This window comes from Rosa rugosa, chromosome 5 (genome assembly GCF_958449725.1).
Source record: "Rosa rugosa chromosome 5, drRosRugo1.1, whole genome shotgun sequence".
Taxonomy (NCBI): Eukaryota; Viridiplantae; Streptophyta; class Magnoliopsida; order Rosales; family Rosaceae; genus Rosa; species Rosa rugosa.
In genome coordinates this window covers 28607992-28631977 of record NC_084824.1, presented here as the reverse complement: position 1 = coordinate 28631977, position 23986 = coordinate 28607992, and the positions used below count along the sequence as shown (strand labels likewise).

Below are 23986 nucleotides of genomic sequence, written 5' to 3'. Positions count from 1 at the left end.
ATATTGCATTAAACTTGAAAATTTAGGTCATTTAACTCTTGAGTCTGTTTGTGGCATTTAGGGCACACCAGGTGCTGTTACTACTATGATAAACCTTGTTACAACCCTGCACGCGCATACCAGCTATCCTCTACTATAAGAAAATGTTACTGGTAAGTTTGCTTCTATTTTGTAGAGGCTATTATTATGCAAATACTTAAAGTTAATTAACCTTTCTTTTTCTAATCTAGATGGCCTATATAATTGGGAATTCCATTTCAAGGATCATACAGGTATGTTGGTTTCTACCATTTTCACATTTGCGTGTCTGTGCTGTGCATCGGCCTTGAATATAGTAGGCACTTATTCATAATTATCATTACTCAATGGTTTACAGACCAAATGAGTATTTTGACAATTAGTTTTTATTTTTATTTTTATAAGAACTAGCAATTGTTGCCCGCGCGTTGCCGCGGGAGCAATGAATATTATTCATTGATTTGATCCAATATTAAAACTATCAAAACTGTGAAACTATTCATTACAAACTTTTGTCCTCTCTTTTCTTTGTACCTCTAATTTTTTATTCATTACAAAAAAATAAAACACCAAACAGTGGAGCAATTTTTACAATCGAGCAATTCTAGGAGTTTTGTGTTGCAACTTCGTATTATGAACTTCCTTTTCAGCAATTTGAGCAGCTTTTCTTTTCAGCTAGGATGCAATGACATTTGTATTCACATAAGCTCAATTCAACTTTATTTTCTTTAGAACTCATTCATTACGTTATGTACATCCTACCTCATAACAGTAATAGAATTTATGCCGGCAAAAGTCCTGCAGAATCAGATATGCACCCATTTGACTTGATAGAAGAATTTATTAGTGATGGATATAACAATTGAAGAAGGCTTTCATATATGAAGTTAGGCATATATCATAACCAACAAAGGGAAATCAAGTCAGTATGAATCTTTAACAATTGCAAACACAAAGAAGTTGCCTCACAAAAGTGATCAATTTTTTTACTCAAACCTCTATCTGGAAGTGATTTTTGTATTTGTTGAACTTATATATATGTGTAAATGGTGAGGACAATTGGTGCATGACTTGAAACTGAAAAGTGGATGATCAAGTTGTGATGAAGAAAAAAGGGAATGCAGGACACTGATACTGGAAATGAATTTCAGTGTAAAGGTGCAGAAGGAATGTGAATTAGCTTAAAAAATTACAGGTAACAGAATCAAATTTATTAAGTGGATCAGAAATCATCTAAATTTATGTTCTCGAGTACTTCAGATATTAAATGAAAGTATTGAGGGCATATATTTATGTGTGAGAGGAACAAAGATAAACCAAAGTATGAACAAAGATGCCAAGAATAGAATGGATAAAAGAAATAGACAGAAGATTATATCAACAAACAAACTGTTAACATCAACTCCATTAAAGTATCAGATTCCCTTAAATTTCGGTGATTTATTTTAGGTTGGTGATATAAATTTTTGATGTGACAGCAACAAAATTGCAATACAGAGAAATAGCTAAAGGTGTCACGCCCCGAATTTTGAATAATAAATTCAAATCCGAAACCTGAATAATTACAATTACAAAAAACCAAATCTCGAAACTTCGAGTTCATTATTACAATTCACTCTCACAATATATTATAAAGCTCAAATGAGCATAACACACCTCACAACTTACAATTGTTGTAAAACTCTAACAATTGCTCTAACCGCACGATCACCGTCCTGGTTCTCCTGTCCTGTAGGATTACCCGCTACACAATTTGAATAGTGTACCGGGAGTTGCAACAACACAAAACCCGGTAAGCTTTTTACAGCCAGTATGAGTAAACAAGAAAGAACTGTTGATTTATTAGATTTCAAGACTACCACAAACCCACGTTACTTTCTCACTCTCATATATATATATAGACACTTATGAGTTACTCTCAATTTAGCTCATAAGATCACTCACTCTCATATATATATATAGACACTTATGAGTTACTCTCAATTTAGCTCATAAGATCACTCACTCTCATATATATATATAGACACTTATGAGTTACTCTCAATTTCCCTCATAAGGTTACCATATATATATTGACACTTATGAGTTACTCTCAATTTCACTCATAAGTTCACTCCACATTTGGCAGACAGACTAGAGCTCTAACTGAACGTAACCACTCGTCCGGCCACAGACGTGATTACGATTTAATACTATTAATAACCACCAGCCCGGTACGAGAGCGTGATTCACTAATAGATGCCATGGTCACCTCGTGACCTAGTGATCTCCACAGATCACAACAATTTATTGTTCCTCAACAATAAAACTCAACACCTCTCACAATATATTGTTTCTCAACAATAAACTCAATATCTCTCACAATATATTGTTTCTCAACAATAACTCAACACAACTCCAACAATACATATTATTTCACGTAATAATATATATACAGACATTCACACAGGAATGTCTAGTAACACCAACAATAGTTCATATGATTGCAACAAAATAAAGCAATTAATTGTATTGGGTTCGTAATATGAACCACGTGAGGTTTACTCACCTCGATAATCCCGCTGCGTCTTCAATTCAGCTCAAAATACGATCCACAATCGTCCACCAACTCAAACCGTCAATCACCTAGTCCAATAATGATCTTGACTTAGCCAACAACTCAAATATGTAATTAAACGACGATCCAACGCTCAGATTCAAATTAAACGATGATCCAACGGTCGGATCTGAATTTAATGATGATCCAACGGTCGGATCCTCACGGATCGCCTTTAGGATCATCCTCCAAAATTATCACGAAGATCCAACGGTCAGATCTTCCTGAATCGCCTTTACTAACATCTCCACAAAATTATATGAAAATCCGACGGTCAGATTCTCACGAATCGCCTTCCGAATCACTATTTCTCAATTATACGAAGATCCAACGGTCGGATCTTCGCCCGTGACCTCACAAGGTCACCGGGACAGTCATACGATCAACATATCCAAAATTGAAGCAAAACCGATGGTCAGATCTTCACAGATCGTAACCCGAAGATAAACGTAAAAACGTTAAATAGTAACGTCAAAACGTAAATCCACTATTTATCAACTTTTTCTAACATGACCATGTTATATATCAAAACGCTCGTATGGATGCATAGATCATCGCCTAGATAATGAAAACTCGAAATATGGTCTGATGCGCCGCCACAAACGGTGGTCAGTGGGCGGTCAACGCGGCGGTCAACGACGGTCAACCACCTCAGATGGCAAAGTGACCAACTACAAACTGGTTCAAAATGAAAGGGTGGTCGACTTTCATACCTGGAGCTAAGCCTGGTTCGGCCTAGATCGTCCTAGATCAAGCGTTGAAGTTGGATTAATCTCGTGCGTCTGATCAGATTCCAGATTGAATCAGGGACGTCGAAATCTTCAACTCGTGATCTTTCACTCCACACTCCAAATCGTCAAGCAAGGAGGATATGAGGATATCAGGGGAAGGAGGAGATCACGAAAATGGGGAGGATCGGCCCGTGCAACGCCGGCGTCGATGAGATCCGGTCGGGTCGGTTACTTCGCCTGGGGTCGCTTCGATCCAGGTTTGGGGGCAACGGCGGTGCAAGACAGTGGCACCAGGCGACTGGGCGGCTTGCGGCGATCACAAGGAGGGCCGGGTCGTGGCCGGAGGACGCCGGAGACCGGAGATGGGTCCGGGTCGGGTCAGTCGAATAGTTCCGGGTCTGAGGGTTTTCGATCGAGAGAGAGAGAGAACCGGAGGGACTATTTAGCAAAAAGGGAAAAGTTTCGTCCTTAATGAAAGAATTTGGAAAATTTCTCTATTTATAGAAAAAACCCAATTTTAAAATATTCATAACTTAATCATACGAACTCCGAATATTGCGTTCCACATGTCCACGAACTCGTATCGACGAGCTCTACAACTTTCATGAAGGAAGTTTTCCCAAATTTTGAACGTATAAAAAGTCAACTTTGTTGACCCCCTAAAAACGTTCGTTTTCGAAAATAAAATCGTTCGAACTAATTCCACGACTTCTCCAAGCTTCGTACTCGCTCCTACTATCGTGAAATCATTTCTAAAAATCCACGGAATTTAATTTGGATTTTTTCGGGTATTACAATCTACCCTCCTTAAAGAAATTTCGTCCCGAAATTTGAGCGTAAGTCAATTCCTCTCGATTAAGGTTGACCTAACCATAGAATCTCCATCTTTTCCAAATCTGTAGTAATCTACAGAGCCTCAACCCTTTGTATAAAAATACATTCCTATGGCCACTAAATCCTTTCATCACAAACGTAAACGCACAACACAACTGTTCAACATCAATCCACATCAATTACACAAAATCATCACATGGATCATCTCATAGATCCTCACATAGATCTTCACATAGATCATCACATAGATCTTCACATAGATCATCACTCTGTGCTGGCATACAAGCACAGTAAACACTCTCACAAAGTGTTTCGCTACTCAATTAGCATCACGGTAAATCTCCATAGTAAAACTTAAGCATGCACCACTCTTCACAACCATAGAGATGCATCACTCAAAACAAATCATCCCCAAAAGCACGCCAATTAATTATGTCACCCAATGATGATGACTTGGGCTTGCTCAATCCTTGGGCTAAGCACTAGGGCTGGCCAATTGGGCCTGAAGAAATCGGACCATCCACATTTCGAACCGGCCCAAACCACTTTGGGTTTAACATTTGGGCCTACTATTCGGGCCGAACAATTGGGCTTACTATTTGGACCTACCAATCGGCCCACCAACTTCCAGCTCGGCTACGGTATGAAATTGTACATACCGTATATACGTATACATACCGTACAGATCGTGTATACGTATGCATACCGTACAACTGTATATACGTATGCATACTGTACAGACCGTATATACGTATGTATACCGTACATACCGTATATACATCCGTATATCAAGCATATACGAGACCCAAAAATATTTGTAAGAGGTAGGGTTCGAACTCCCGACCTCAAACACGAAGGTTTTGCTCCCAACCACTGAAGCAAGAGCTGCCTTCATTAATATATGCTCACGTGTTATATTTATTATGTCATAAGTGACATAAATAAAATAACGGGGAAGGCAAGGTTCGAAACCTCAACCTGCCGCACGAAACCTTTGTCCCCCAACCACTGGAGCACAAGCTGTGCTTAATATAATGTGTACAAATTTTATACTTATTATGTCATAAACGAACATAATAAAAATAAACGAGAGGCGAGGTTCGAACCTCAGACCTCTTGTACACGAACTGTACACTCAACCACTCGAGCACGGCTGCTCACGTTATTATCCATACCAATCCTTTTATTTAAACCAACTGTTTCAACTATTTCAACAATTCGGCCCAACTCATCCAAAACTGTTTCAGAAACTCGGCCCATCATGTCCAAAACTGTTTCTGAAACTCGGCCCATCAGGCCTCCACCCACAGCTACAGTGATGCCTTGATCCGAGACAGGCCCAAGTACGGCCCACTTGTGTCACGGCTTATCCCTTCCGTGATTTACGGCAGTCAAATCTGCTTTCGGCTAAAGCTGTCTGCCACAGCATCTCGAGGTTCGGCCTGTCCCCTTACACGCTCTCCACGCGCCAACAACTTTTCCGGGTTTTCGGATGACTTTAATCCAACGCGTGGATTCAAATTCTGAGATCGTTCATCCAACGGTGGAGATCTGCTCACCTTGTTCTATAAATAGGTGCATTCTGGGGAAAAACTGTTCACTCCAAAAGAAAAGAAATTTTCTTCCGAGCTCAAGCCTTTCTCTCTCAACTCTTCAGCCTTTCTCTTCTCAAATCCTTTCTTCATCAATTTCAATCCTTCTCTTCTGATCTTCTCTCCCATCTAGTTGATTCAATCCCATCTTTCCTCTGAACTTTCAGATCTTCAATCTTTTCCTCCAAATCTTCAATCCTTCTTTCTCAGATCTTTTCTTCCATTTGAAGATTCGATCTCATTTTTCCTCTGATAATCTCAGATCTCCAATCACCAGTTCAACAACTCCAATCCTTCTAACAAAATCTCCCTCAAACACTAAACCATGTATTCCTCGATTTCCACATCCTCTCACCCCATGACCCAAGAGCCACGAACTCTGCAACTAATGGAGCTCCAAACCCCGCAACAAATGGAACCACAACAACAGCAACCAACAGAGGAGGGAGGAAACACCCAAGCAGCTGGAAGTAGTGCCAACATGGATTTCTGGCGAAGCCGTACCAGGTGGATTCCTACTCCAGAACAAATAAGAATCCTCAAGGATCTTTACTACGTCAAGGGATTTAAGTCCCCAACTACAGAGCAGATTCACGAGATCTGTCTCCAGCTGAACCAGTATGGGTATGTTGAGGGTAAGAACATTTACTTTTGGTTCCAGAACGTCAGGGCTCGAGAGAAGCAGATGAATAGGTGTAATCAGGCTGCTCCAGTGCCCATGAGAACTAGTTCTCTTGGTACTGGTAGATCCATTGATCTCAATTTTGGGTCCACTGGTTCTACTGGTGCTGGTGGATCCATCGACATCAATTTTGGGCCAGCTGGTGGATCCATTGACATCAATTTTGGGTCCACTAGTTCTACTGATGATGGTAGATCCATTGATCTCAACTTTGGTTCCACCTATTCTACTGGTAATGAAGGATTTCTTGATTTAAATTCTGTTTCATATTCTTCCTCACACTTCAACACTAATACTAGTACAACTCTTTTGGCACAACAGGAGGACAAACATCCCTGCAACAACGAGGAGGAGATCACCAGGAGGTTCAAACTCTTCCTCTGTTCCCCGTGCACGGCGAGGACGTCTTTGGTAACCTGAAGGCTACTTCCGAGGAAGGTAGCGCTTTTGGTTACTATTCTGGTGGCTCAGGCGGTTACCACAGTGGCTCAAACGTTTCTCTTGAGCTCAGCCTCAACCCATCCGGAGCTGCTGACTAGGCTTAGTATAGCATAGTCCTCGTTTCCCTTTTTGTAATATAAAATCAATAAGATTGTGTGCATGTTTTCTTTTTCTTTTTTTGTTTAACCACAACAACACCAAGGATCGAACCTTGGTCACTTAATACTCTTTTCAAAACCATCGAGACTCTGCTGCACACATCTTTCAAAATGATTTATCACAAACAATCATTCAAAACCTAGCAATCAATTAAGTCACACAGAGGTCAAGCTAGTATCCTCTGAGTCAAACCAAACACAATAATTTCGTCGCTAGAATTAGGGATTAATAAAGCTAAACACTTCCTGAGTTAGCTAGGAAAAACCCACATCTTTAGAGTTACACTTACAACTCTAAAAAAAATCTCGATCACTCCATCTATCAATTGCTTCAACAAGCAATATGTACCATCTTAGCATCCACTAATCGATACTGGTACCACACTCAGTATCTCACCCACGAATCACCTCACTGCTCATTTGGTGGTAAGTCAACATCTAGTGGGTCAAAATTCTGTGATTATAGCACTTCACACTAACCACGTCATAATCCATAATCTGTCCTCACAACAGTATCTGGCCTCATAAATTAGTTATACAACCCTAGCACTCCTAGAGTTGAAAACAACGTTATTACCTAAGCTCATACATCAACACAATGTCTCTTCACAGTCAATCCTATCACGAGGTCATATCAATCTTTCCATAAGTCAACCATACACAAAATCCATCATAGTAACAACGAATTATGCATTACTACTCAACAATAGTCAGTGAACCAGCACTCCACAATAATTTCCAATACCATCCGCAGATCTCAAACCACACCCCGACATTTAGCTAATATATAGTAGCTATCCTAAACACCAAACAACTGTGCATGAATGAATGCTCCATTATAACACAATTCCATCACTAAGCAACCAATAACTGCTAAGTATTCTTCAACTCAAAACATCTGCATATCCAACTAATGGAAAGTATCACAACTACTAGTCAAATACTCGTAACGACTTTAGATACAAGCATTGGTCAAACACCATGACCCCAACAACCAACGACTACAATGCACATAAGGATACTGTTTTTCGTGAAAACCATCCTCAATAACTCCACCAGAGTTTAATCCAAAGGTTCCCATTCCTCAAAGGTGATAACTCAAAGAAGCTACACAAGCTCCACCACTTCACTTACAAAGTCAACCTATGCCATGATCACTTGACATACTACCCTTATTAAAGGTAACATAAGTATCTCCCAAATTACATCACTACACTCGAACACCAATATAGTCTTGAGAATTCTGTCTCATAATCCCTCACACTCCTATCATCTTGAGTTGGTGAGATCAATTCTCTTTTCAACTATTCCTAGGGTCTCAATCTCTTTCACCATTTCAACCCAAGAATAACATCCATCACATCAACTACAGGTAGACTAGGCAACTCAACCTCTAATGCCTCCACCTCATCCTCAACTGTCTCCATAGAAAGGTCATGTCCCTACATCAGACTCGACCTCTACCTCACCGACTCATCAGAGTTAAATCCAGAGGTTCCTATTCCTCGAAGATCACAACTCGCGGAAACTAAACTTATTCTAATACGAACTTAGTAGACAACTCTACCGTCCTACGGACTTACACGTTGTCTAGACCCCATACTAAGACATACCCAATGATTTTACCAGTACCGAAGAGTATATGATGGGGATCCGCTGCAGACGGGCCATCACTCGGGAGGTACTGATTATCACCAAATATGTACCTTACGCTCTGATACCAAACTGTCACGCCCCGAATTTTGAATAATAAATTCAAATCCGAAACCTGAATAATTACAATTACAAAAAACCAAATCTCGAAACTTCGAGTTCATTATTACAATTCACTCTCACAATATATTATAAAGCTCAAATGAGCATAACACACCTCACAACTTACAATTGTTGTAAAACTCTAACAATTGCTCTAACCGCACGATCACCGTCCTGGTTCTCCTGTCCTGTAGGATTACCCGCTACACAATTTGAATAGTGTACCGGGAGTTGCAACAACACAAAACCCGGTAAGCTTTTTACAGCCAGTATGAGTAAACAAGAAAGAACTGTTGATTTATTAGATTTCAAGACTACCACAAACCCACGTTACTTTCTCACTCTCATATATATATATAGACACTTATGAGTTACTCTCAATTTAGCTCATAAGATCACTCACTCTCATATATATATATAGACACTTATGAGTTACTCTCAATTTAGCTCATAAGATCACTCACTCTCATATATATATATAGACACTTATGAGTTACTCTCAATTTCCCTCATAAGGTTACCATATATATATTGACACTTATGAGTTACTCTCAATTTCACTCATAAGTTCACTCCACATTTGGCAGACAGACTAGAGCTCTAACTGAACGTAACCACTCGTCCGGCCACAGACGTGATTACGATTTAATACTATTAATAACCACCAGCCCGGTACGAGAGCGTGATTCACTAATAGATGCCATGGTCACCTCGTGACCTAGTGATCTCCACAGATCACAACAATTTATTGTTCCTCAACAATAAAACTCAACACCTCTCACAATATATTGTTTCTCAACAATAAACTCAATATCTCTCACAATATATTGTTTCTCAACAATAACTCAACACAACTCCAACAATACATATTATTTCACGTAATAATATATATACAGACATTCACACAGGAATGTCTAGTAACACCAACAATAGTTCATATGATTGCAACAAAATAAAGCAATTAATTGTATTGGGTTCGTAATATGAACCACGTGAGGTTTACTCACCTCGATAATCCCGCTGCGTCTTCAATTCAGCTCAAAATACGATCCACAATCGTCCACCAACTCAAACCGTCAATCACCTAGTCCAATAATGATCTTGACTTAGCCAACAACTCAAATATGTAATTAAACGACGATCCAACGCTCAGATTCAAATTAAACGATGATCCAACGGTCGGATCTGAATTTAATGATGATCCAACGGTCGGATCCTCACGGATCGCCTTTAGGATCATCCTCCAAAATTATCACGAAGATCCAACGGTCAGATCTTCCTGAATCGCCTTTACTAACATCTCCACAAAATTATATGAAAATCCGACGGTCAGATTCTCACGAATCGCCTTCCGAATCACTATTTCTCAATTATACGAAGATCCAACGGTCGGATCTTCGCCCGTGACCTCACAAGGTCACCGGGACAGTCATACGATCAACATATCCAAAATTGAAGCAAAACCGATGGTCAGATCTTCACAGATCGTAACCCGAAGATAAACGTAAAAACGTTAAATAGTAACGTCAAAACGTAAATCCACTATTTATCAACTTTTTCTAACATGACCATGTTATATATCAAAACGCTCGTATGGATGCATAGATCATCGCCTAGATAATGAAAACTCGAAATATGGTCTGATGCGCCGCCACAAACGGTGGTCAGTGGGCGGTCAACGCGGCGGTCAACGACGGTCAACCACCTCAGATGGCAAAGTGACCAACTACAAACTGGTTCAAAATGAAAGGGTGGTCGACTTTCATACCTGGAGCTAAGCCTGGTTCGGCCTAGATCGTCCTAGATCAAGCGTTGAAGTTGGATTAATCTCGTGCGTCTGATCAGATTCCAGATTGAATCAGGGACGTCGAAATCTTCAACTCGTGATCTTTCACTCCACACTCCAAATCGTCAAGCAAGGAGGATATGAGGATATCAGGGGAAGGAGGAGATCACGAAAATGGGGAGGATCGGCCCGTGCAACGCCGGCGTCGATGAGATCCGGTCGGGTCGGTTACTTCGCCTGGGGTCGCTTCGATCCAGGTTTGGGGGCAACGGCGGTGCAAGACAGTGGCACCAGGCGACTGGGCGGCTTGCGGCGATCACAAGGAGGGCCGGGTCGTGGCCGGAGGACGCCGGAGACCGGAGATGGGTCCGGGTCGGGTCAGTCGAATAGTTCCGGGTCTGAGGGTTTTCGATCGAGAGAGAGAGAGAACCGGAGGGACTATTTAGCAAAAAGGGAAAAGTTTCGTCCTTAATGAAAGAATTTGGAAAATTTCTCTATTTATAGAAAAAACCCAATTTTAAAATATTCATAACTTAATCATACGAACTCCGAATATTGCGTTCCACATGTCCACGAACTCGTATCGACGAGCTCTACAACTTTCATGAAGGAAGTTTTCCCAAATTTTGAACGTATAAAAAGTCAACTTTGTTGACCCCCTAAAAACGTTCGTTTTCGAAAATAAAATCGTTCGAACTAATTCCACGACTTCTCCAAGCTTCGTACTCGCTCCTACTATCGTGAAATCATTTCTAAAAATCCACGGAATTTAATTTGGATTTTTTCGGGTATTACAAAAGGAATCACTGATTATACTAACCTCGCAGCAGAATCCTCAACTCTCCAAACGTCTTTCAAACTTTTTGAATAGCCTTCAAGCTCCAACTACACAGAAAACAATGAATTAAATTTTCAATTTGTAAAGATAGATAAAAAAAAGAAAGAAACCCAAATGGAATTCATCTACTCAAACAATTTGACATAATCTGACATAGTTCATATGCATATATCTCAGGCATATAGTTCAATCAATTACAACAGTGCATTGCATAGGAGTGTTTATATAAGAAGTCAGGCACATCCCAACAATAACTTTAACACAAAGTTTCTGTGACCCAAAATAAATAAATAAATAAGTAAAAAATTAAAAGCTAGAACTCCTTTCCCAGAACGCTTAGCTAACTCTTCAAAGTCGATCTTATACCTATATGGTTTCTAAGCAAATTCAGACGTGAAATGTCACGCCCCGAATTTTGAATAATAAATTCAAATCCGAAACATGAATAATTACAATTACAAAATCCAAATCTCGAAACTTCGAGTTCATTATTACAATTCACTCTCACAAGCAATATTGTAAAGCTCAAATGAGCATAACACACCTCACAACGTACAATTGCTGTAAAACTCTAACAATTGCTCTAACCGCACGATCACCGTCCTGGTTCTCCTGTCCTGTAGGATTACCCGCTACACAATTTGAATAGTGTACCGGGAGTTGCAACAACACAAAATCCGGTAAGCTTTTTACAGCCAGTATGAGTAAACAAGAAAGAACTGTTGATTTAATAAAATACATTTCCTTTAACTCAAGTATAGAAATGTAGAAACATCACAATTACAATGATCACCACAAAACCACTTCACTTTCTCACTCTCTTATATATATAAATATATATATATATAAATATTATACACTTATGAGTCACTCCCCGTTACCCTCATAAGGTCACTCAACATTTGGCAGACAGACTAGAGCTCTAACTGATCGTTTCCACCTACCCGGCGCGAGGGCGTGGTTCACGATTTAATGCTATTAGTTTCCACCTACCCGGTACAAGGGCGTGGTTCACTAATAGATGCCATGGTCACCCCCGTGACCTATTGATCTCCACAGATCAATATATCTCAACAAATCAACAATTTATTGTTTCTCAACAATAAATTTAATACCTCTCACAATATTGTTGCTTTTCAACAATAAACTCAACACAACCATAACAGTACATAATATCTCACAATTTCAACAATACATATTATTTCACATAAATAATATATATATAGATAGACATTCACACAGGAATGCCCATTAATACCAACTATAGTTCACACAATGACGACAAAAAATAAATTAATTAAAAGTACTCGGTTCGTAATATGAACCACGTGAGGTTTACTCACCTCGATAATCCCGCTGCGTCTTCAATTCCGCTCAAAATACGATCCACAATCGTCCACTAACTCAAACCGTCAATCACCTAGTCAGATACGATCTTAACTTAGCAATCATTCATAAACCACACATATACGGAAATCCAACGGTCGGATTCTAATTTAATGATGATCCAACGGCCAGATCGAATTTATATGATGATCCAACGGTCGGATCCTCACGGATCGCCCTTAGGATCATCCTCCAAAATTATCACGAAGATCCAACGGCCAGATCTTCTTGAATCACTCTAACAAACATCTCCTCAAAATTATACGAAAATCCGACGGTTAGATTCTCACGAATCGCCTTCCGAATCACTATTTCACAATTATACGAAGATCCAACGGTCGGATCTTCGCCCATGACCACACAAAGCCACTGGGACAGTCATAAGATCAACATAACAAAACTACAAGTCCATCGGACGGTCCGATCTTCACAGATCACAAATCGAACGATCGAAATCGATTGAAATCGTAAAATTCATAACTTAATCATACGATATCCAAAAATTGCGTATAATATATCGAAATGATCGTATTGAAATATAGAATCTGAAAATGTACAGAAACCATATTTTTGATCCCCGGAGGTGGCCGGAAAGGGCCGCCGGAGTTAGTGGCAGAGCCGCCGCCAACCACCACCAATGGTGTCGGGGCCGGGCTGCTCTTCTTCCTCTCATCATTCTTAACAACTTTCATAACTAGCACGAAGTCTGAAAATGACCGGAAGGGGTCGAAAATTACCTTGAACAGTATGAAGGTGGCCGGAATTTTCCAGAAACCGGCGAGAAACTGCAGAAAACGGCGAGCTCCAATTCGACGTAAAAACGTCAATTTAAGGCTTCGATTCCTTCTGAAGAGTTGTTAAGAAACTCAAGAAGAACTCACTGGTTCAAGAATCACAGACAAATATGGTCTGTAGCTCGAGATATACCGATCGAAAGCTTCTGTGGTCGGAAAAATTCCAAAATTTTGCAGAATCCGGCAAGGCTCGATTTCGACGTCAAAGCTTCAATTTCAGGCCTCGATGCCTTCTAGAGAGTTGTTAATAACATCAAGGGGAACCCACTGGAAAAAGAATCAATCAAAACGATGCACTACAGCTCGAGATATACCGATCGAAAGATTTTCGTTTCGGATTGAAAACTTACCGAGCTCCGACGAACGTGAAACCGGTCACTCTAGGTGCAATCCTCCTAGTATGATGATCAGCAGGTTGAGGGGAGTTCATGGAGCCAAGGATCGGAAGTTTTGGTGGCCGGAGCTAGGAGAAAACCGGCGTTGACCAAAATCGAGCTTAAATCGGACCGGGCTTGCCGCCGCCGCTACAGGCCGCGCCGCCGTGAAAGGCTGCCACAGACAGGTGCGCAAGGACCATACGAAGCCAATGGAAGAAGTTTGGTGAGGATCGGTGGCCGGAGGAGGAAGAAATCGTCGATCGAAGTTTTGGAGGCGATTTCCGGCGGGGAACTAAAATCGCAGCCGATTTTCCAATTTTGGAAAAATCTGTTTTTATTTTTGGAAATTTCCAAAAATGGAAGCTTTATACTAAATTGGAAACGTTTTCAAAAAATCATAACTAATTCATACGAACTCCGATTTTTGCGTTCCGCATATGCACGCGATCGTGTCGACGAGCTCTACAACTTTCATGAAGAAAGTTTTCCCAAATTTTGAACTTATAAAAAGTCAACTTTCGCGAGCCCCTAAATAACGTTCGTTTTTTCGAAAATTAATCGTTCGAACTAATTCCACAACTTCTCCGAGCCTCGTACTCGCTCCCACTATCGTGAAATCATTTCTAAAAATCCACGGAATTTAATTTGGATTTTTTTCGGGGTATTACAATCTACCCTCCTTAAAGAAATTTCGTCCCGAAATTTAAGCGTAAGTCAATTCCTCTCAATTAAGGTTGACCTAATCATCGAATCTCTATCAATCCCAAAGTTGTAGTAATCTACAAAGCCACAGCCCTTTGTATAAAAATACATTCCTATGGCCACTAAATCCTTTCGTCACGATGTAAATTCACAAAACAACTGCTCAACATCACTCCACATCAATTACACAAAATCATCACGTGGATCATCACAGAGATCATCACTTAGATCTTCACAGAGATTATCTCATAGATCCTCACATAGATCATCACCCTGTACTGGCATACAAGCACAGTAAAGACTCCCACAAAGCGTTTCGCTACTCCATTAGCATCACGGTAAATCTCTATAGTAAAACTTAAGCATGCACTATTCTACACAACAATAGAGATGCATCACTCAAAACAAATCATCCCCAAAAGTACACCAATAAAATATGTCACCCAGTGATGATGACGTGGGCTTGCTCAATCCTTGGGCTAAGCATTAGGGCTGGCCAATTGGGCCGAAGGAACCGAACCATTCACATTTCGAACCGGCCCGAACCAATTTGGGTTTAACATTTGGGCCTACCATTCGGGCCGAACAATTGGGCTTAACATTTGGGCCTACCATTCGGGCCGAACAATTGGGCTTACTATTTGGGCTTACTATTTGGGCCTACCAATCGGCCCACCGACTTCCAGCTCGGCTACGGTATGAAATTGTACATACCGTAGGTATACCGTATATATGTATGCATACCGTACAGACCGTATATACGTATGCATATCGTACAACTGTATATATGTATGCATACCGTACAGACCATATATACGTATGTATACCGTACATACCGTATATACGTCCGTATATCAAGCATATACGAGATCCAAAAATATTTGTAAGAGGTAAGGTTCGAACTCCCGACCTCGAACACGAAGGTTTTGCTCCCAACCACTGAAGCAAGAGCTGCCTTCATTAATATATGCCCACGTGTTATATTTATTATGTCATAAGCGACATAAATAAAATAACGGGGAAGGCAAGGTTCGAAACCTCAACCTGCTGCACAAAACTTTTGTCCCCAGCCACTGGAGCACAAGCTGTGCTTAATATAATGTGTACAAATGTTATACTTATTATGTCATAAGCGAACATAATAAAAATAAACGAGAGGCAAGGTTCGAACCTCTGACCTCTTGTACAAGAGCCTTGCTCTTCAACCACTAGAGCACCAGCTGCTCTCGTTACTATCCATGCAACTTCTTTTATTTATTCTATCATAAGCGATAGAATAACAACAAACTGTTGGTACACTCCACGTGCCACGACACGTCTCTTCCGTGATTTACGGAAAGCAAATCACTTTCGGCTAAAGCTGTCTGCCACAGCGTCTCGAGGTTCGGCCTGTCCCCTTACACGCTCAACACGCGCCAACAGCTTTTCCGGGTTTCGGGGCGACTTTAATCCAACGCGTGGATTCAAATTCTGAGATCGTTCATCCAACGGTGGAGATCTGCTCACCTTGTTCTATAAATAGGTGCATTCTGGAGAAAAACTGTTCACTCCAAAAGAAAAGAAATTTTCTTCCGAGCTCAAGTCTTTCTCTCTCAACTCTTCAGCCTTTCTCTTCTCAAATCCTTTCTTCATCAATTTCGATCCTTCTCTTCTGATCTTCTCTCCCATCTAGTTGATTCAATCCCATCTTTCCTCTGAACTTTCAGATCTTCAATCTTTTCCTCCAAATCTTCAATCCTTCTTTCTCAGATCTTTTCTTCCATTTGAAGATTCGATCTCATCTTTCCTCTGAGAATCTCAGATCTCCAATCACCAGTTCAACAACTCCAATCCTTCTAACAAAATCTCCCTCAAACACTAAACCATGTATTCCTCGATTTTCACATCCTCTCACTCCATGACCCAAGAGCCACGAACTCTGCAACTAATGGAGCTCCAAACCCCGCAACAAATGGAACCACAACAACAGCAACCAACAGAGGAGGGAGGAAACACCCAAGCAGCTGGAAGTAGTGCCAACATGGATTTCTGGCGAAGCCGTACCAGGTGGATTCCTACTCCAGAACAAATAAGAATCCTCAAGGATCTTTACTACGTCAAGGGATTTAAGTGCCCAACTACAGAGCACATTCACGAGATCTGCCTCCAGCTGAACCAGTATGGACATGTTGAGGGTAAGAACATTTACTTTTGGTTCCAGAACGTCAGGGCTCGAGAGAAGCAGATGAATAGGTGTAATCAGGCTGCTCCAGTGCCCATGGAAACTAGTTCTCTTGGTACTGGTGGATCCATTGATCTCAATTTTGGGTCCACTGGTTCTACTGGTGCTGGTGGATCCATCGACACCAATTTTGGGCCAGCTGGTGGATCCATTGACATCAATTTTGGGTCCACTAGTTCTACTGATGATGGTAAATCCATTGATCTCAACTTTGGTTCCACCTATTCTACTGGTAATGAAGGATTTCTTGATTTAAATTTTGTTTCATATTCTTCCTCACACTTCAACACTAATACCAGTACAACTCTTTTGGCACAACAGGAGGACAAACATCCCTGCAACAACGAGGAGGAGATCACCAGGAGGTTCAAACTCTTCCTCTGTTCCCCGTGCACGGCGAGGACGTCTTTGGTAACCTGAAGGCTACTTCCGAGGAAGGCAGCGCTTTTGGTTGCTATTCTGGTGGCTCAGGCGGTTACCACAATGGCTCAAACGTTTCTCTTGAGCTCAGCCTCAATCCATCCGGAGCTGCTGACTAGGCTTAGTATAGCATGGTCCTCGTTTTCCTTTTTTTTTTTTTTTTTTTTTTTTTTTTTGTAATGTAAAATCAATAAGATGGTGTGCATGTTTTCTTTTCTTTTTGTTTAACCAACAACAACACCAAGGATCGAACCTTGGTCACCCAATACTATTTTCAAAACCATAAACAACTCTACTGCACACATCTTTCATAATGATGCAATAAAAACAATCACTCAAAAAGAATCCAACAATCAATTAAGTCGCATCGAGGTCTAGCTAGTATCCTCTGAGTCAAACCAAACACAACAATTTCATCGATAGGATTAGGGATTTATAAAGCTAAACACATCCTGAGTTAGCTAGGAAAAACCCACGTCTTTAGAGTTACTCTTACAACTCTTATAGAATCTCGATAATTCCATCTATCAATTGCTTCAACAAAAACTCACCACAATTCAATCCCTAACATTTAGCGATTCAGAATTCGAATCAAACTCCATATCACATAGTAATTCACTTGAACCACTATGGATACCTAACAAAGTCACTAAAATCAATATCCGAAATTGCGTTTAACTATATCACCTAAAATCAATCACCAAAGGCACACACTCTCATCCAACATCATTCACAAGAACTGATTCTAACTCTCCCAATTAATTACACCAAAATCAACTCCATTGCAAAACTTTAAGTGTCCCGCCTACTTAAACTTAAAACACACAACAACTTCAAATTCACTGCAGTCTATCTCCATACTATGATCCAAAACTTAAGAAAACTAGTTCACCACACAAAGGCCACAAAATTCAATTTCATTCACTTGAACAAAACTATATTCACAAGTCACGGTCAGGTCATCAACCCATGGTGTTCAAATGAATAAATTTCAAATCCAGTTTTCCTTGTGAATCGTAACGTATCGTTCCAAAATGATGCAAGCAACATCAACCACGTATATAAGACACATCTCGCGAACTCAATTCAAATTCCGAATCACCAAAACTACTACTAATTCCAATTCTACCAACAATCCTGATTCTGAAGGAATTATAGTACTCAACGACAACCCAAAACAATGGTCTCTCATCTCTAACCATCGAGCACAAAATAAAATTCTTGTCTCGCACCTTAAACTCTGCTTAACAACTTACAAGCACAAGGAAGAAGTAACCACAATAATTTCTTCCCTAACCTCAACCCTACTAACAAACTCCACAAGGACATCTCATTACAAAACAAGATATCTATTATTTGACATGTACATCTCATCCAAAACCATATGTACGTCTAACTTAAGAAGGTAAACTTCTATCAATCAATACTCGTATCCACACTAGGTACGTGCAAAGATCCACATCATGCCTTCAACCAAACACTTCAACAATCAAAAGAACCTCATTTCCATAAAACAATCCTCGTTGACTTAACAGAGTTGAATCAAGAGGTTCCTATTCCTCAAGGATTGTAACTCGCGGCCACTGAACTTATTCCCATACGAACCTACAAGACAACTGTAAGGTTCTAAGTACAACCCCTTCGAATATCCATCACCTAAGGAGTATAGTATGCTTGGCTAATACTTGTATAACACTTAAAACACAGTATAAGTCAAATACAAATTCATATTAACCAAGTCAATACTATAGGGAAGGTATTCACGTTCCTAAAACGACCTAGCGGCCTAAACAACTCCCAACACTCACGCATACCCAATGACTTAGCCAATACCGAAGAGCACACGATGGGGATCCGCTGCAGCCGGGCCATCACTCGGAAGGTATTGACACATCACCAAATATGCACCTTACGCTCTGATACCAAACTGTCACGCCCCGAATTTTGAATAATAAATTCAAATCCGAAACATGAATAATTACAATTACAAAATCCAAATCTCGAAACTTCGAGTTCATTATTACAATTCACTCTCACAAGCAATATTGTAAAGCTCAAATGAGCATAACACACCTCACAACGTACAATTGCTGTAAAACTCTAACAATTGCTCTAACCGCACGATCACCGTCCTGGTTCTCCTGTCCTGTAGGATTACCCGCTACACAATTTGAATAGTGTACCGGGAGTTGCAACAACACAAAACCCGGTAAGCTTTTTACAGCCAGTATGAGTAAACAAGAAAGAACTGTTGATTTAATAAAATACATTTCCTTTAACTCAAGTATAGAAATGTAGAAACATCACAATTACAATGATCACCACAAAACCACTTCACTTTCTCACTCTCTTATATATATAAATATATATATATATAAATATTATACACTTATGAGTCACTCCCCGTTACCCTCATAAGGTCACTCAACATTTGGCAGACAGACTAGAGCTCTAACTGATCGTTTCCACCTACCCGGCGCGAGGGCGTGGTTCACGATTTAATGCTATTAGTTTCCACCTACCCGGTACAAGGGCGTGGTTCACTAATAGATGCCATGGTCACCCCCGTGACCTATTGATCTCCACAGATCAATATATCTCAACAAATCAACAATTTATTGTTTCTCAACAATAAATTTAATACCTCTCACAATATTGTTGCTTTTCAACAATAAACTCAACACAACCATAACAGTACATAATATCTCACAATTTCAACAATACATATTATTTCACATAAATAATATATATATAGATAGACATTCACACAGGAATGCCCATTAATACCAACTATAGTTCACACAATGACGACAAAAAATAAATTAATTAAAAGTACTCGGTTCGTAATATGAACCACGTGAGGTTTACTCACCTCGATAATCCCGCTGCGTCTTCAATTCCGCTCAAAATACGATCCACAATCGTCCACTAACTCAAACCGTCAATCACCTAGTCAGATACGATCTTAACTTAGCAATCATTCATAAACCACACATATACGGAAATCCAACGGTCGGATTCTAATTTAATGATGATCCAACGGCCAGATCGAATTTATATGATGATCCAACGGTCGGATCCTCACGGATCGCCCTTAGGATCATCCTCCAAAATTATCACGAAGATCCAACGGTCAGATCTTCTTGAATCACTCTAACAAACATCTCCTCAAAATTATACGAAAATCCGACGGTTAGATTCTCACGAATCGCCTTCCGAATCACTATTTCACAATTATACGAAGATCCAACGGTCGGATCTTCGCCCATGACCACACAAAGCCACTGGGACAGTCATAAGATCAACATAACAAAACTACAAGTCCATCGGACGGTCCGATCTTCACAGATCACAAATCGAACGATCGAAATCGATTGAAATCGTAAAATTCATAACTTAATCATACGATATCCAAAAATTGCGTATAATATATCGAAATGATCGTATTGAAATATAGAATCTGAAAATGTACAGAAACCATATTTTTGATCCCCGGAGGTGGCCGGAAAGGGCCGCCGGAGTTAGTGGCAGAGCCGCCGCCAACCACCACCAATGGTGTCGGGGCCGGGCTGCTCTTCTTCCTCTCATCATGCTTAACAACTTTCATAACTAGCACGAAGTCTGAAAATGACCGGAAGGGGTCGAAAATTACCTTGAACAGTATGAAGGTGGCCGGAATTTTCCAGAAACCGGCGAGAAACTGCAGAAAACGGCGAGCTCCAATTCGACGTAAAAACGTCAATTTAAGGCTTCGATTCCTTCTGAAGAGTTGTTAAGAAACTCAAGATGAACTCACTGGTTCAAGAATCACAGACAAATATGGTCTGTAGCTCGAGATATACCGATCGAAAGCTTCTGTGGTCGGAAAAATTCCAAAATTTTGCAGAATCCGGCAAGGCTCGATTTCGACGTCAAAGCTTCAATTTCAGGCCTCGATGCCTTCTAGAGAGTTGTTAATAACATCAAGGGGAACCCACTGGAAAAAGAATCAATCAAAACGATGCACTACAGCTCGAGATATACCGATCGAAAGATTTTCGTTTCGGATTGAAAACTTACCGAGCTCCGACGAACGTGAAACCGGTCACTCTAGGTGCAATCCTCCTAGTATGATGATCAGCAGGTTGAGGGGAGTTCATGGAGCCAAGGATCGGAAGTTTTGGTGGCCGGAGCTAGGAGAAAACCGGCGTTGACCAAAATCGAGCTTAAATCGGACCGGGCTTGCCGCCGCCGCTACAGGCCGCGCCGCCGTGAAAGGCTGCCACAGACATGTGCGCAAGGACCATACGAAGCCAATGGAAGAAGTTTGGTGAGGATCGGTGGCCGGAGGAGGAAGAAATCGTCGATCGAAGTTTTGGAGGCGATTTCCGGCGGGGAACTAAAATCGCAGCCGATTTTCCAATTTTGGAAAAATCTGTTTTTATTTTTGGAAATTTCCAAAAATGGAAGCTTTATACTAAATTGGAAACTTTTTCAAAAAATCATAACTAATTCATACGAACTCCGATTTTTGCGTTCCGCATATGCACGCGATCGTATCGACGAGCTCTACAACTTTCATGAAGAAAGTTTTCCCAAATTTTGAACGTATAAAAAGTCAACTTTCGCGAGCCCCTAAATAACGTTCGTTTTTTCGAAAATTAATCGTTCGAACTAATTCCACAACTTCTCCGAGCCTCGTACTCGCTCCCACTATCGTGAAATCATTTCTAAAAATCCACGGAATTTAATTTGGATTTTTTTCGGGGTATTACATGAAATGCTGTGATCTTTTTTGAATTGATTGAAGGGGTTAGAAATAAAAGTTATTGAAGATTGAACCTGGTCAGAATTGCAGTCAGATGAAGTAGATAGAACAAAACTAAAGTGAGTGGCCATAAGCTCCCCAAATACCAAACCCTTTTGTTCAGTTTCGGGACTTTCATCATATCTAAAGTTCTAAACCGGTCTGCTCCTTTCGACATTTTCCAGAAAGCACATAGCATTATAGCAAGTCGGCGCAGCACATATGAGAATAAATCGTGGGACGGGTAAACACCATGACCACAACACAACCAAAGTACTTAAGGGAACTTCCAATTTTCTGACTAAAAGAAGTAAGCATTTTAGGCTCTACACGTGATTATAATAGGGAACCCAGAGGTTCTCTTCTCCTATAAATATAAGCATGCAGCTGGACCAAAGTCATACACAACATATCTGTATATCTTTGCTCTCTCTCCACCCCACAGTTTTTCTATCTCAAATTGAGAAGCGAAAAGCTGATTGAAATGGGCTCCAATATAACAGTGACGACAACAATAATCAATGAGTAGATAACATATAACAACATCTTACCATATACATTATACATTATTCCAAAATGCAAGCTTATATGAAAAATTTATCTAACACTACTGTAAACAGCTCCAAATAAACCAAAGGATACCTAAACAATGAAAACGAAATAACAAAAATAGTATCTTTAGATGTAAAGCCTTTTCTATTTGCTTTTATTGTACTTTTCTTTTCTCAGATTATCAGCAGAATACAATAACATCAAACAAACAAAAAAAACTCACCCCTAGAACACAACTGATCTGAGAGATAAATCACTTGAAAGACCAACAATAACAATATGCAAAACCTGCAACCAAAATCAATGACAACCCAATTAGATGCACTTATTAGCAGCCTTGTAATTCAAGCATTTCAGTAGAATTAAATCAATCACTTCACATAATTTCATAGAAAGACTGAAGTAATTCCAAGTATCTATCTTTATTCTCTATTGTTAATCAATAGATCAGAGACAGTGACCAAGTACAAATTCTCTTCGTCCCTCTTTTTTTTTTTTTTTTTTTCCCGACTCCCCTCATTTTCTCTTCGTCCGCAGAACCCAAATGGTTTTGCCCTCTGAAAACCCAAAAGTCACTATTATGCAAACTTTAATAGGAAATCAATTATACACGATCGCTCACTGAATCAAATATGCTTAAACTTGTTGTGCCAGATAACCCAATTGTATAAAATTAGCAGAAATTAAAGAGCAAAAGTACCTAATTGAAATCAAGACTGAAACTTTAGCGTAGAATCCAATCCAAATTACGAACCCATAAACTAAATGAGAAGAATCAACAAAATCTACTTACAGGAGACTTGTCTTTTGGACCTCAACAGTGATCGCAGGCCTGAAAACTCTTCTCTGCAAATGCCGTAACCTTAATCAGTTTTCCCATGTAGTTAATTGAAATGAGAAAGGGATCAATTGGGTTAAGCAGTGATGGATGAAAATCAAAGACGATTGAAGATCGAAGACCTGTTCGCGCTCTCTCTCTCTCACTCTTTGATCCCTCTTGCTCCCACTCCCCCTTTCTTCAGAATAGAGACACGATAGCAACAGTCGGTGCACATGCATGCGGAGGGGTAAATAGCAGCCAGAGGCCAAGGATAAAATGCTCTCTCTCTCTCTTCGGGCAAAGCAAAGAAACACACCTGGACTCGAGTCCTCGATCGTTCTTGATTTCTCTTTGATTGTTCTCTCTTCGTGGAGCCAGGAAACAGAGCCACGCGGAAAGCCTCGGACGCCAATGAAGACGTACACCTGCCGGGGTAATCAGTTAAAAAGCCAAAGAGAATGCAGGGGCAAAACGGGCAGGTCACTGTATTACTGTTC

The 23986-nt window shown here is 40.2% G+C and overlaps 1 long non-coding RNA gene across 1 annotated transcript; it reads right to left on the bottom strand.

Moving 5' to 3' along the window:
- Positions 1–438: 438 nt before the first annotated feature.
- Positions 439–23738, bottom strand: LOC133712092 (uncharacterized). The gene is made up of 4 exons (XR_009847150.1): positions 23463–23738; positions 22893–22957; positions 11414–11478; positions 439–816 (listed from the first exon to the last, which is right to left on the bottom strand). It is a non-coding gene; the product is annotated as an uncharacterized LOC133712092 (long non-coding RNA).
- Between the last annotated feature and the right edge of the window lie 248 nt (positions 23739–23986).